Source organism: Macaca thibetana, chromosome 11, assembly GCF_024542745.1.
Source record: "Macaca thibetana thibetana isolate TM-01 chromosome 11, ASM2454274v1, whole genome shotgun sequence".
NCBI lineage: Eukaryota > Metazoa > Chordata > Mammalia > Primates > Cercopithecidae > Macaca > Macaca thibetana.
The window spans coordinates 51,180,000-51,193,632 of record NC_065588.1 but is presented as its reverse complement, the minus strand read 5'-3'; the positions used below and the strand labels follow the sequence as shown (position 1 = coordinate 51,193,632).

The following is a 13,633-nucleotide window of genomic DNA, read 5'->3' as shown; positions in this document are numbered from 1 at the left end:
ATTAGTTTTTAAAGTTCTGTGAGTTTTAGGAATATTTATGTAAGCATTCATTTATCTCTAAGTCAATTTGCATAGAACTCCTCTAAGAAATTCCATAAATTAATTTGATAATACCATTTGGGAGTTGAAAAATATCACATAAACATAACATACATGTATATACACATAAAGAAACATACAGACTGTAGAGATCTTAGTGCTTTCATTTTAAAAGTTTAGCCATAAGTTAGTAATACAAAATTCTCTGGTTTATGTAAAATAATTGCCTCTCACCTTTCTTCTACTTTATATTTTTATCCAAATCGCATTTCTGGCAAATAGGACAACTTAAGGACATCTGTTCACCAACACTTGTAGCAGAAATGTTTAAGACTTTCTTTGTCATCTTAGGGAAGTTGTGGGCTAAAATTTCAGTTAATTATTACGAAGCTGTTTGTGTGTATCCAACACCCTAAGTAGACAAAACATCCAGTCTGTTTCCAAAGTTTTTTTCATTTTCAGCCTCTAATCATTGCTTTTGGGGATCCCTCAGGGATCCCTCTGTCTCTTAAGGAGAGCCCCCAATGGAGGCCAAGGGGTCTACAGTTCAAGTGACTGTTGGGAGCTGAGAGGTTGAAGTGGAAAATGAAAAGCCTGGCAGAATGAACAGAGGGACGAAGGTGGTAGACTTAAACGGGGGATATATCAAAGGCTTCAAGAGAGCTGAAGGGAAGATCAAAAGTGGTTAAAGAACAAAGGAGGAATGGGAAGGGAGAGGCCTTACAGAAGCCGGTTTGGGGAGATCATAAGTTTCCCAAAGAGGACAATGAAGTTCCAAATTATTCTCTGCAAATTTATGCCAACAGGAAGGAGGTGGACAGATTGGTAGAGCATATAGTCAGTAGGAGTTCAAGAAGGGAGTTTCAGCCAACTGAGAATTTTCCATGAGATAGACAGGATAAAATAGAGAGAATGGAGAGGCCTCACAAAGAGCCAAGAAAAATTTCCCACTCAAGACTGAGAGCCAGGAAATAAAACTACCAACCCAGGAAGTCAGGGATCAATCCTCACTCAAGACAGAGAGAGCCAGGAAGAGAGACTTCTAGTCCAGCAGGTATCTTTCAAACAAAGAATTCTAGGGCTCTAACCCACCTCCTTTTACCTGGGACTAACCTAGTTTCTTATAAACAGCTGCTTATAGCCCAACTTCTTGCAAACCAAGAAACTTGGGCCTCAAATTCAGCTTCTGTTGTTCTGAGACTCTAATCCAGAATTTTTAGTATACTCAGAATCTTAAGAATCAAAATCTGTCCTTAGCTTCAGTGAACTGTCATCCAGAGCAATGGTTCAGGAATCTGACTCACCAACAGATTCCTGAACAGTCCCTGGGGATTGAAGACAAAGGGTTCAGAGGAACACATGTAAGGCCCTGGATGAGAGGTCGGGGTACAATGATGATGACTCTGATTCTACCTGAGTCACAGACACCATAGCTGTTTAAAGAAGAAAATATTTATGGCACTTGTTACAGTAGACTTTATTTAAGGGGCGAATATCATGATAAATGTAGGTTCCATCTCAATGGGATTTTACAACATATAAAAAGGAAAGTACTTCCCATTCCAGCACATAACTGCCAGGAAAAAAAAAAAAAAGGAAGATATACAATGACCAAATAAGACTTATCCCAGAATGCAAGGCTTCTTCAACACATGAAAAAGTCAATCAATGGAGTGCACCACGTTAAAGAAATAAAGGGCAAAAACCACATGATCATCACAATAACCACAGAAAAAGCATTTGACAAAACCTGTGCCCTTTTTTGATTAAAACACACACACACATGCACACACACACACTGAATAAGATAGAAATAGAAGGATATTTCCTCAACCTGATAAAAGACATCTACAAAAAAAACCTACAGCTAACATCATAATGGTGAAAGCTGGATACTTTCCCCTTAATATCAGGATAAAAACAAGAATGTCTATTTTTACCCCTTCTGTTCATTGTTTTGGAAGTCTAGCTAGGGCAATTACATGAGAAAAAAGTAGGCAAGGCTCAATATCAAGATTGGAAAGAAATAAGTAAAAGTATATTTGCAGATGATATGACCTGGTATATATAAAATACTGAGGGGTCTACTAAAAAGAAAAACTATTAAAACTTAGGAACTAACCAGGCATGGTGGCTCACACCTGTAATCCTAATACTTTGGGAGTCCAAAGCAGGCAGATCACTTGAGGGAAGGAGTTCAAGACCAGCCTGGCCAATATGGTAAAACCCTATCTGTACTGAAAATGCAAAAATTAGTTAGTCATGGTGGTGCACATCTGTGACCCCAGCTACTGGGGAGGCTGAGGCAGGAGAATTGCTTAGGAGGTGGATCATGACACTGTGCTCCAGTCTGGGCAACAAAGTGAGACCCTATCTAAAAAAAAAAGGGGGGGTATGCCCAAGATGGCCGAATAGGAACAGCTCCAGCCTCCAGCTCCCAGCGCGAGTGACACACAAGATGGGCGATTTCTGTATTTTCAACTGAGGTACTGGGTTCATCTCACGGGGGCATGTCGGACAGTTGGCGCTGGTCAACCGGTGCAGCCCGACCACTGAGAGCTGAAGCAGGACGAGGCATGGCCTCACCTGGGAAGCACAAGGGGGAAGGGAATTCCTTTTCCTAGACAAAGGAAATTGAGACACACAACACCTGGAAAATCGGGTAACTGCCACCCTAATACTGCATTTTACCAAGGGTCTTAGCAAACGGCACACCAGGAGATTAAATAACACACCTGGCCTGGAGGGTCCCACGCCCACGGAGCCTCCCTCATTGCTAGCACAGCAGTCTGGGATCTAACTGCAAGGCGGCAGCAAGGCTGGGAGAGGGGCCCCCGCCATTCCTGAGGCTTAAGTAGGTAAACAAAGCCACTAGGAAGCTCGAATTGGGTGGAGCCCACCACAGCTCAAGGAGGCCTGCCTGCCTCTGTAGACTCCTCCTCTGGGGACAGGGCATAGCTAAACAAAAAGCAGCAGAAACCTCAGCAGAGGTAAATGCCCCTGTGTGACAGCTTCGAAGAGAGCAGTGGATCTCCCAGCACGGAGGTTGAGATCTGAGAACGGACAGACTGCCTGCTCAAGTGGGTCCCTGATGCCTGAGTAGCCTAACTGGAAGACATCCCCCACTAGGTGCAGACCGATGCCTCACACCTCACAAGGCAGGGTACACCCCTGAGACGAAGCTTCCAGAGCGAGAATCAGACAGCAACACCGGCTGTTCAGCAATATTCTATCTTCTGCAGCCTCTGCTGCTGATACCCAGGCAAACAGGATCTGGAGTGGACCTCAAGCAAACTCCAACAGACCTACAGCTGAGGGTCCTGACTGTTAGAAGGAAAACTAACAAACAGAAAGGACACCCACACCAAAACCCCATCAGTACGTCACCATCTTCAAAGACCAAAGGCACATAAAACCACAAAGATGGGAAAATGCAGGGCAGAAAAGCTGGAAATTCAAAAAATCAGAGTGCCTCTCCCCCTCCAAAGGAACACAGCTCATTGCCAGCAACAGAACAAAGCTGGATGGAGAATGACTCTGATGAATTCAGAGAAGAAGGCTTCAGTCGATCAAACTTCTCAGAGGTAAAGGAGGAACTATGTAACAAGTGCAAAGAAACTAAAAACCTTGAAAAAAGAATGGATGAATGGATAACTAGAATAATCAATGCAAAGAAGACCTTAAAAGAACTGATAGAGATGAAAAGCATAACACCAGAGCTACGTGACAAACGCACAAGCTTCAGTAACCAATTCGATCAACTGGAAGAAAGAGTATCAGAGATTGAAGAACAAATGAATGAAATGAAGTGAGAAGAGAAGTGTAGAGAAAAAAGAGTATAAAGAAATTAATAAAGCCTCCAAGAAATATGGGATTATGTGAAACGACTAAATCTACGTCTGATTGGTGTGCCTGAAAGTGAAGGGGAAAATGGAACCAAGTTGGAAAACACTCTGCAGGATATCATCCAGGAGAATTTCCCCAACCTAGTAAGGCAGGCCAACATTCAAATTCAGGAAATACAGAGAACACCACAAAGATACTCCTTGAGAAGAGCAATTCCAAGACACATAATTGTCAGATTCACCAAAGTTGAAATGAAGGAAAAAATGTTAAGGGCAGCCAGACAGAAAGGTCGGGTTACACACAAAGGGAAGCCCATCAGACTAACAGCAGATCTCTCGGCAGAAACTCTCCAAGCCAGAAGAGAGTAGGGGCCAATATTCAACATTCTTAAAGAAAAGAATTTTCAACCCAGAATTTCATATTCAGCCAAACTAAGTTTCATAAGTGAAGGAGAAATAAAATCCTTTACAGACAAGCAAATGCTTAGAGATTTTGTCACCACCAGGCCTGCCCTAAAAGAGATCCTGAAGGAAGCACTAAACATGGAAAGGAACAACAGGTACAAGCCATCGCAAAAACATGACAAAATGTGAAGTCCATTGATGCTAGGAAGAAACTGCATCAACTAGTGAGCAAAATAACCAGCTAATATCATAATGACAGGATCAAGTTCACACATAACAATATTAACCTTAAATGTAACTGGAATCAATGGTCCAATTAAAGACACAGACTGGCAAATTGGATAAAGAGTCAAGACCCATCAGTTTGCTGTATTCAGGAGACCCATCTCACATGCAGAGACACACATAGGCTCAAAATAAAGGGATGGAGGAAGATCTACCAAGCAAATGGAAAACAAAAAAAAAAAGCAGGGGTTGCAATTCTAGTCCCTGATAAAACAGACTATAAACCATCAGAGATCAAAAGAGACAAAGAAGGCCATTACATAATGGTAAAGAGATCAATTCATCAGGAAGAGCTAACTATCCTAAATATATATGCACCCAATACAGGAGCACCCAGATTCATAAAGCATGTCCTTATAGACTTACAAAGAGACTTAGACTCCCATGCAATAATAATGGGAGACTTTAACACCCCACTGTCAACATTAGACAGATCAACAAGACAGAAAGTTAACAAGGATATAAAGGAATTGAACTCAACTCTGCACCAAGTGGACTTAATAGACATCTACAGAACTCTCCACCCCAAATCAAAAGAATATACATTCTTCTCAGCACCACATCACACTTATTCCAAAATTGACCACATAGTTGGAAGTACAGCACTCCTCAGCAAATGTAAAAGAACAGAAATTATAACAAACTGTCTCTCAGACCACAGTGCAATCAAACTACAACTCAGGACTAAGAAACTCAATCAAAACCACTCAACTACATGGAAACTGAACAACCTGCTCCTGAATGACTACTGGGTACATAACAAAACGAAGGCAGAAATAAAGATGTTCTTTGAAACCAATGAGAACAAAGATACAACATACCAGAATCTCTGGGACACATTGAAAGCAGTGTGTAGAGGGAAATTTATAGCACTAAATGCCCACAAGAGAAAGCAGGAAAGATCTAAAATTGACACCCTAACATCACAATTAAAAGAACTAGAGAAGCAAGAGCAAACACATTCAAAAGCTAGCTGAAGGCAAGAAGTAACTAAGATCAGAGCAGAACTGAAGGAAATAGAGACACAAAAATCCTTCCAAAAAATCAGTGAATCCTGGAGCTGGTTTTCTGAAAAGATCAACAAAATTGATAGACCACTAGCAAGACTAATAAAGAAGAAAAGAGAGAAGAATCAAATAGACACAATAAAAAATGATAAAGGGGATATTACCACCTACCCCACAGAAATACAAACTACCATCAGAGAGTACTATAAACACCTCTATGCAAATAAACTAGAAAACCTAGAAGAAATGGATAATTTCCTGGACACTTACACTCTCCTAAGACTATACCAGGAAGAAGTTGAATCCCTGAATAGACCAGTAGGAGGCTCTGAAATTGAGGCAATAATTAATAGCCTGCCAACCAAAAAAAGTCCAGGACCAGACGGATTCACAGCTGAATTCTGCCAGAGGTACAAGGAGGAGTTGACACCATTCCTTCTGAAACCATTCCAATCAATAGAAAAAGGGGGAATCCTCCCTAACTCATTTTATGAGGCCAATATCATCCTGATACCAAAGCCTAACAGATATACAACAAAAAAGAGAATTTTAGACCAATATCCCTGATGAACATCGATGTAAAAATCCTCAATAAAATACTGGCAAACCGAATCCAGCAGCACATCAAAAAGCTTATCCACCATGATCAAGTGGACTTCATCCCTGGGATGCAAGGCTGGTTCAACAGACGCAAATCAATAAACGTAATCCAGCATATAAACAGAACCAAAGACAAAAACCCCATGATTATCTCAACAGATGCAGAAAAGGCCTCTGACAAAATTCAACAGCCCCTCATACTAAAAACTCTCAATAAATTCGGTATTGATGGAACGTATCTCAAAATAATAAGAGCTATTTATGACAAACCACAGCCAATATCATCCTGAATGGGCAAAAACTGGAAGCATTCCCTTTGAAAACTGGCACAAGACAGGGATGCCCTCTCTCACCACTCCTATTCAACATAGTGTTGGAAGTTCTGGCTAGGGCAATCAGGCAAGAGAAAGAAATCAAGGGTATTCAGTTAGGAAAAGAAGAAGTCAAATTGTCCCTGTTTGCAGATGACATGATTGTATATTTAGAAAACCCCGTCGTCTCAGCCCCAAATCTCCTTAAGCTGATAAGCAACTTCAGCAAAGTCTCAGGATACAAAGTCAATGTGCAAAAATCACAAGCATTCTTATACGCCAGTAACAGACAAACAGAGAGCCAAATCATGAATGAACTCCCATTCACAAAAACTTCAAGGAGAATAAAATACCTAGGAATCCAACTTACAAGGGATGGAAAGGACCTCTTCAAGGAGAACTACAAACCGCTGCTCAGTGAAATAAAAGAGGACACAAACAAATGGAAGAACATACCATGCTCATGGATAGGAAGAATCAATATTGTGAAAATGGCCATACTGCTCAAAGTAATTTATAGATTCAATGCCATTCCCATTAAGCCACCAATGACTTTCTTCACGGAATTGGAAAAAACTGCTTTAAAGTTCATTGGAACCAAAAAAGACCCCACATTACCAAGACAATCCTAAGCCAAAAGAACAAAGCTGGAGGCATCACGCTACCTGACTTCAAACTATACTACAAGGCTACAGTAACCAAAACAGCATGGTACTGGTATCAAAACAGAGATATAGACCAATGGAACAGAACCGAGCCCTCAGAAAAATGCCACACATCTATAGCCATCAGACCTTTGATAAACCTGACAAAAACAAGAAATGGGGAAAGGATTCCCTATTTAATAAATGGTGCTGGGAAAATTGGCTAGCCATAAGTAGAAAGCTGAAACTGGATCCTTTCCTTACTCCTTATACAAAAATTAATTCAAGATGGATTAGAGACTTAAATGTAAGACTTAATACCATAAAAACCCTAGAAGAAAACCTAGGGAATACCATTCAGGACATAGGCATGGGCAAGAACTTCATGTCTAAAACACCAAAAGCAATGGCAACAAAAGCCAAAATTGACAAATGGGATCTAATTAAACTAAAGAGCTTCTGCACAGCAAAAGAAACTACCATCAGAATGAACAGGCAACCTACAGAATGGGAGAAGTTTTGCAATCTACTCATGTGACAAAGGGCTAATATCCAGAACCTATAAAGAACTCAATCAAATTTACAAGAAAAAAACAAACAACCCCATCAAAAAGTGGTCAAAGGATATGAACAGACACTTCTCAAAAGAAGACATTCATACAACCAACAGACACATGAAAAAATGTTCATCATCACTCGCCATCAGAGAAATGCAAATCAAAACCACAATGAGATACCATCTCACACCAGTTAGAATGTCAATCATTAAAAAATCAGGAAACAACAGGTGCTGGAGAGGATGTGGAGAAATAGGAACACTTTTACACTGTTGGTGGGATTGTAAACTAGTTCAACCATTGTGGAAAACAGTATGGCGATTCCTCAAGGATCTAGAACTAGAAATACCATTTGACCCAGCCATCCCATTACTGGGGATATACCCAAAGGATTATAAGTCATGCTGCTATAAAGACACATGCACACATATGTTTATTGCGGCACTATTCACAATAGCAAAGACTTGGAATCAACCCAAATGTCCATCAGTGACAGACTGGATTAAGAAAATGTGGCACATATACACCATGGAATACTATGCAGCCATAAAAAAGGTTGAGTTCGTGTCGTTTGTAGGGACATGGATGCAGCTGGGAACCATCCTTCTGAGCTAACTGTCGCAAGAACAGAAAATCAAATACCACATATTCTCACTCATAGGTGGGAACTGAACAATGAGATCACTTGGACACAGGAAGGGGAACATCATACACTGGGTCCTATTGTGGGCAAGGGGGAGGGATAGCATTAGGAGATATACCTAATGCAAATGACAAGTTAATGGGTGCAGCACAGCAACATGGCACATATATACATATGTAACAAACCTGCATGTTGTGCACATGTACCCTAGAACTTAAAGTATAATAAAAAAAAAGAAAGAAAGAAAGAAAAGAAAGAGGAGATAAACAAAGGACCAAGAAACAGAGAAAACAAATAGAAAACAAATAATAAAATGACAGATTTTTGGAAGGCCAAGGCAGGCAGATCAAGAAGTCAGGAAATCGAGACCATCCTGGCTAACATGATGAACCCCACATCTGCTAAAAATGCAAAAAGATTAGCCAGGCATGGTGGCAGCTATTCGGGTCAGCTGCTCGGGAGGCTGCTGCTATTAGTCAGCGGCTATTAGTCAGCTGCTGCTTGGCTATTAGTCAGTTGCTTGGGAGGATGAGGCAGAAGAATGGCATGAATCTGGGGGGCACAGCTTGCAGTGAGCAGACATTGCGCCATTGCACTCCAGCCTGGGTGACAGAGTGAGACTCCATCTCCAAAAAAAAAAAAAAAAGACAGATTTAATTGTAGTTACCATAAATGTAAATAGTCCAAATATACCAACTAAAGGGCAGAGATTTTAAGAGAGATTAAAAGTATACATACATATACATATATAAAATACAATAAAATAGAAAATAAATAACAGGATAATAAGAGAATACTATGAAAAGTCTTATGCTCATAAATTTGACAATTTAGAAGAATTGGACCAATCTCTTAAAAAACACAAACTACCCGAACTTGAGATGAAATAAGTAATCTGAATAAGGCCGTAACAATTAAATAAATTGAATTCATAATATAAAATCTCCTTTAAAGATGTCTCCATGTTCAAATGGTTTCCCTGGAGAATTCTACCAAACATTTAAAGACATTACCGATAACTTTACATAATCTCTTCCAGAATATAAGACGTGTGGGAACACTTCCCAGCTCATTTTATGAAGCCAGTATTACTCCGATACTAAATCCAGACAAAGGCAGTATAATAAAAAAATAAAGTAAAAACTAAAGATCAATATTTCTCATGATGCAATTATCAACAAAGTATTAGCAAATCAAATCCAAACCATATAAAGAGCATCATACCTCATACTGAAGCAGTGTCATTTGTCTCAGGTAAATACCTGAGGTTCATCATCTCATACCAAGGAAATTGAGTACACAGACACACAAGAAGTGGGTTTAGGAGTGGTTTAGTAGGCAAAAGAAAGAGAAAGGAGATTAGCTTTCTCTCTTCTGCCAGAGAAAGGAGTGCCCAAGTGGGACCTCCAGCCCACAGTGGAGTGCACAGGGTTTTACAGACTAGCTTGAGGAGGTGGTGTCTGATTTACATAGGGCCCAAAAATTGGTTGGACCAGGTGTGACATTTACATAGCACAAGCAGAAGCTGGCCACTGCACCCTAATATTATGCAAATTGTGTCTTTGTCTGGTCAGCACCATGTTGTCTGCTTCTGACTGCACACATGATTGGCTAGGAAAAGGGAAGATGGAACCACCATTTTGAACATGCCTAACCCCCAGGTAGCCCCTTTCCCATTGACACAACTGCTAGCATTCACCCCTGAATGCTTCCAGCTTACTTGTCTATGTCTGTAGCTCAATTTTACTGGCTGCTTTTTGTTAGAAAACAAAATTTTTTGGGGAGCTGTTTTCACTACTTCTTTACCCTCACTATCTGCCTAAATTATTTCTTTTTAATTCCTATATCAATACCAAGTGGTATTTATTCCAGGTAGGCAAGGCTGGTGCAATATTTGAAATTCAATCAATGTAATCCCACACATGAACAGGCTAAATGATAAAAATCATATGATCATATCAATTCATGCAGCAAAATCATTTGATAAAATTCAGTATCTAATCATGATAAAAATTCTCAGAAAACTAAGAACATAGGTATTATCTTAGTTCATTTAATGTTGCTATAACAGAATACCACAGACTGAGTACTTTATAATGAATGGAAATTTATGTGGCTTGTGGTTCTAGAGGCTGGGAAGTCCAAGAGCATGGCACTAGCATCTGGTAAGGGCCTTCGTGCTGCATCCTCCCAGGAACAATGACAAAAGGGCAAAAGAGGGAGCAAGTGAGAAAGCAAGAAAGCAAACTCACTTTTATGACCATTTACTCTTGCAGTAATGAACCCATTCCCATGACAACGACATTAATCCATTCATGAAGGCAGAGCCCTCTTGGCCTAACAGCCCTCTTAACAGTCCCACTTTGCAGTACTATCCCAAAAGTGATTAAATTTCAACATAAGTTTTGAACTTATGTTTCTATTTGCTGAGCAAATAGAAAGTGACATTACTTATGCAGCGCCCTGAGGGAGTGGAAAGAGCTCATGGCAGCCCCTAGCTCAGGCTACTCTAGGCTCCCACCTCAGCACTCTACTCCTGGTTCCCCAAACTCATGTTCTTCTCATATGCAAAATACATCCAGAGAGTGAGTGGAAGATGCAGTGCCAGCAGGATGCAGCCTGAGGATCCTAGAGGTGGAGTAGGCAGAGCCACGGAGCCAGGCCAGGGCAGGCCCAAGAAGGTGCCACAGCCAGAGCAGGCCACCCACTGGCCTCAAGCTCATCAGCTCCCCTCCTCCCCCTGTGCCCACTCCCCCACAGGGCCAGAGAGGGTGCCACCACAGCCCAGAGGGAGTCATGACAAAGGGAAGCCAAGAAACAGTTCCTGGGGAGGAGCTCACAGTGCTCCTCCAGGAACTGGCAATAAGATGGCAGCTCCAGTGGGCAGACAGAGGCCAAGTCACTCAGCCTATTGTGGAAGGCCAGGATGCTGCCTTTCTAATGTGACTGTCCTGCTATTAGCCGTCACTATCATGGCAACTCTCACAACTTCAGTCCTGCTGTTCACACAGACTGTGGTGTCCAAGGCAACATGATCCTGGAAGTTCCTATGGTCTGTCTTCTTGGAAAGAGAGGGCCAGAGCACAGGTGCACCTTGTAGATGTGACTGCAAGGGGACAGGATTCAGTGGCAGGCACTTATCCCAGCAGTTTCAGGTTCCCGGTTGTTGTTTCTACACTTGTAACAAATGACAGGGCCAGACATACTGTATTGTCTGAAGAAACCTCTGTAGAGGAGCAGAATGCAGCAATCATGATATGGCCCAAACAGTAGCTGTCAGGCAGATAGAGCCTGCATCCACCCAATTTGTCCAAAGAAGCCCCCTTATTCTCTGTGGAAAAGATTTCCAGAAGCTGTTGTCAACAACAGAGTCTAAAACACACACACACACACACACACAAAACCACCAACTCTAAAGATCATTCTTGCGAGTGATTTGAAAATCAGGGTCAAATTCAAGTGGCAAAATCCCACCTAATAGCCAGATCTGTAGATCCTACCCATCATCCCAGGGCAAATGCTCTATGCATCATTCCTTAGCTTCTGGTTCTGTTCAGAGTTCTCTCTATGTCAGAGGGGTTTTAAAGCTAGAGGGGCCTTTACCCATTTACCCTTATTCACAGATCTGCATATGGAGGTCAAGAGGGGAAGTGACATGTCCTAAGTGAGAGGAGAGTCAAAAAGAAAATAAGACAATGACCAAGCCTCTAGTGTATACTGGGCATTGACTAGCTACTGACGATATGGAAATGAAGAAAACATAGCCCCTTCTTCAAGGAGCTCAATCTAGATAGATAGACTCTTTGTAGGAAAAACCAGGCTTCCCTTCAGCAAAAGGAAATGTGAAATCAGGGTAACGAGCCTCACCAGGGACAGGTCACCACACTGCACCAAGAGAATCATTTGTGGACCCGGGGCTATGGCGTGGCCCTTCTTTGACCTTCTAGCTGTGCTGTAGCATGAGGTGGGAGCCTGGAGTAGCCTGAGCTAGGGGCTGCCACGAGCTCTTTCCACTCCCTCAAGGCACTATATAAGTAATGTTGCTTTCTATTTGCTCAGCAAAATCAGGGACATAGTTTTCTGGAACATGAGGTGCCTTCCTCCTCCCAGCCCAGTGGACGGTCTACTCTGCTTTGTGGGCCCTTGTTTGTATTAGAGAAAGAACATTCCACATGGTTCTGAGTGGTAACTTGTGGCCCACAGACCACTGGCAAGTGGAGCCAGAGCTGTGAAGCCCTCAGAAGCCATGGTGGGCCTGCTGCCCACCATGAAATGCATACTCAGCTGCTGCTGGCCCACCTGTGGGCACTTGGACAGCAGTACTAATAATGTACAGAATCCTGGGACTAGTGTCAGTTACCCTATAGATACTCTGGGTGATCCAGGCATGCACTGCTGTGGTGGTCTCTATGAGCAGGAGATAACATATGGTGAGAAGAAAGGAAGAGCTGACCGGAAGGGGTTCAGCCCAGGGTGAGGTTCACAGAAAGGCTAGAGCCAAGATGGGGCCAGCATTCCAGGCCAGCGGTGGCCTCACATCCACCATGCCAAGGCCAGTCCTCAAATGCTCCAAACCCTCTGCTTGAGGTTTCTAAATGAAATGAACAGGTCTTCCCTTCAGGACATAGGTGAGCTTCTGAAAACAGTACAAAAATGCAGGCCTCCTGAACTTCCCCAAGTGAGTGATGCAAAACAGTTCCCACATACTTCACAGCACAGTGGAGATCTTCAGGGGCAAACTGCGATGATCTGAATGACAGCACTGACTGTTGGCAACCTGCAGAGCTGCCTGACCAAGAAATTGCAAGACAGAAGCAAAGGCTGGAGCAGGACAAGGCAGAAATGAAACAGGCCACAGATGTTAGAGTGAAGCAACTGACCTCTCTGGCTCACAACCTGCAGAGCATCCTACATCTGCTGGAAGGTGGTAGAGACCATATAGAGAACAGGGACCTGGCAAAGGAGAGGAACAAGAAAGCAAGACAGGGATTGCTGGCAAGATGACCAAATAAGAGCAGCTCCTGTCTGCAGCTCCCAGCGAGATCAACGCAGAAGACAGGTGAATTCTGCATTTCCAACTGAGGTACCCGGTTCATCTCACTGGGACTGGTTGGACAGTGGGTGCAGCCCAAAAACGGTAAGCCAAAGCAGGATGGGGCGTCGCCTCACACAGGAAGCACAAGGGGTTGGGGAACTTCCTTCTGCTAGCCAAAGGAAGCCATTAGGGACTGTGCCATGAGGAATGGTGCACTCCGGCCCAGACACTGCGCTTTTCCCATGGTCTTCACAACCCACAG

At 42.4% G+C, this 13,633-nt stretch overlaps 1 protein-coding gene across 18 annotated transcripts in view; it reads right to left on the bottom strand.

Moving 5' to 3' along the window:
- BLOC1S1 (biogenesis of lysosomal organelles complex 1 subunit 1) overlaps positions 1 to 13,633 on the bottom strand; it is a 1,086,347-nt gene that overhangs the window by 811,370 nt on the left and 261,344 nt on the right. The gene's annotated exons all lie outside the window — the stretch shown is intronic.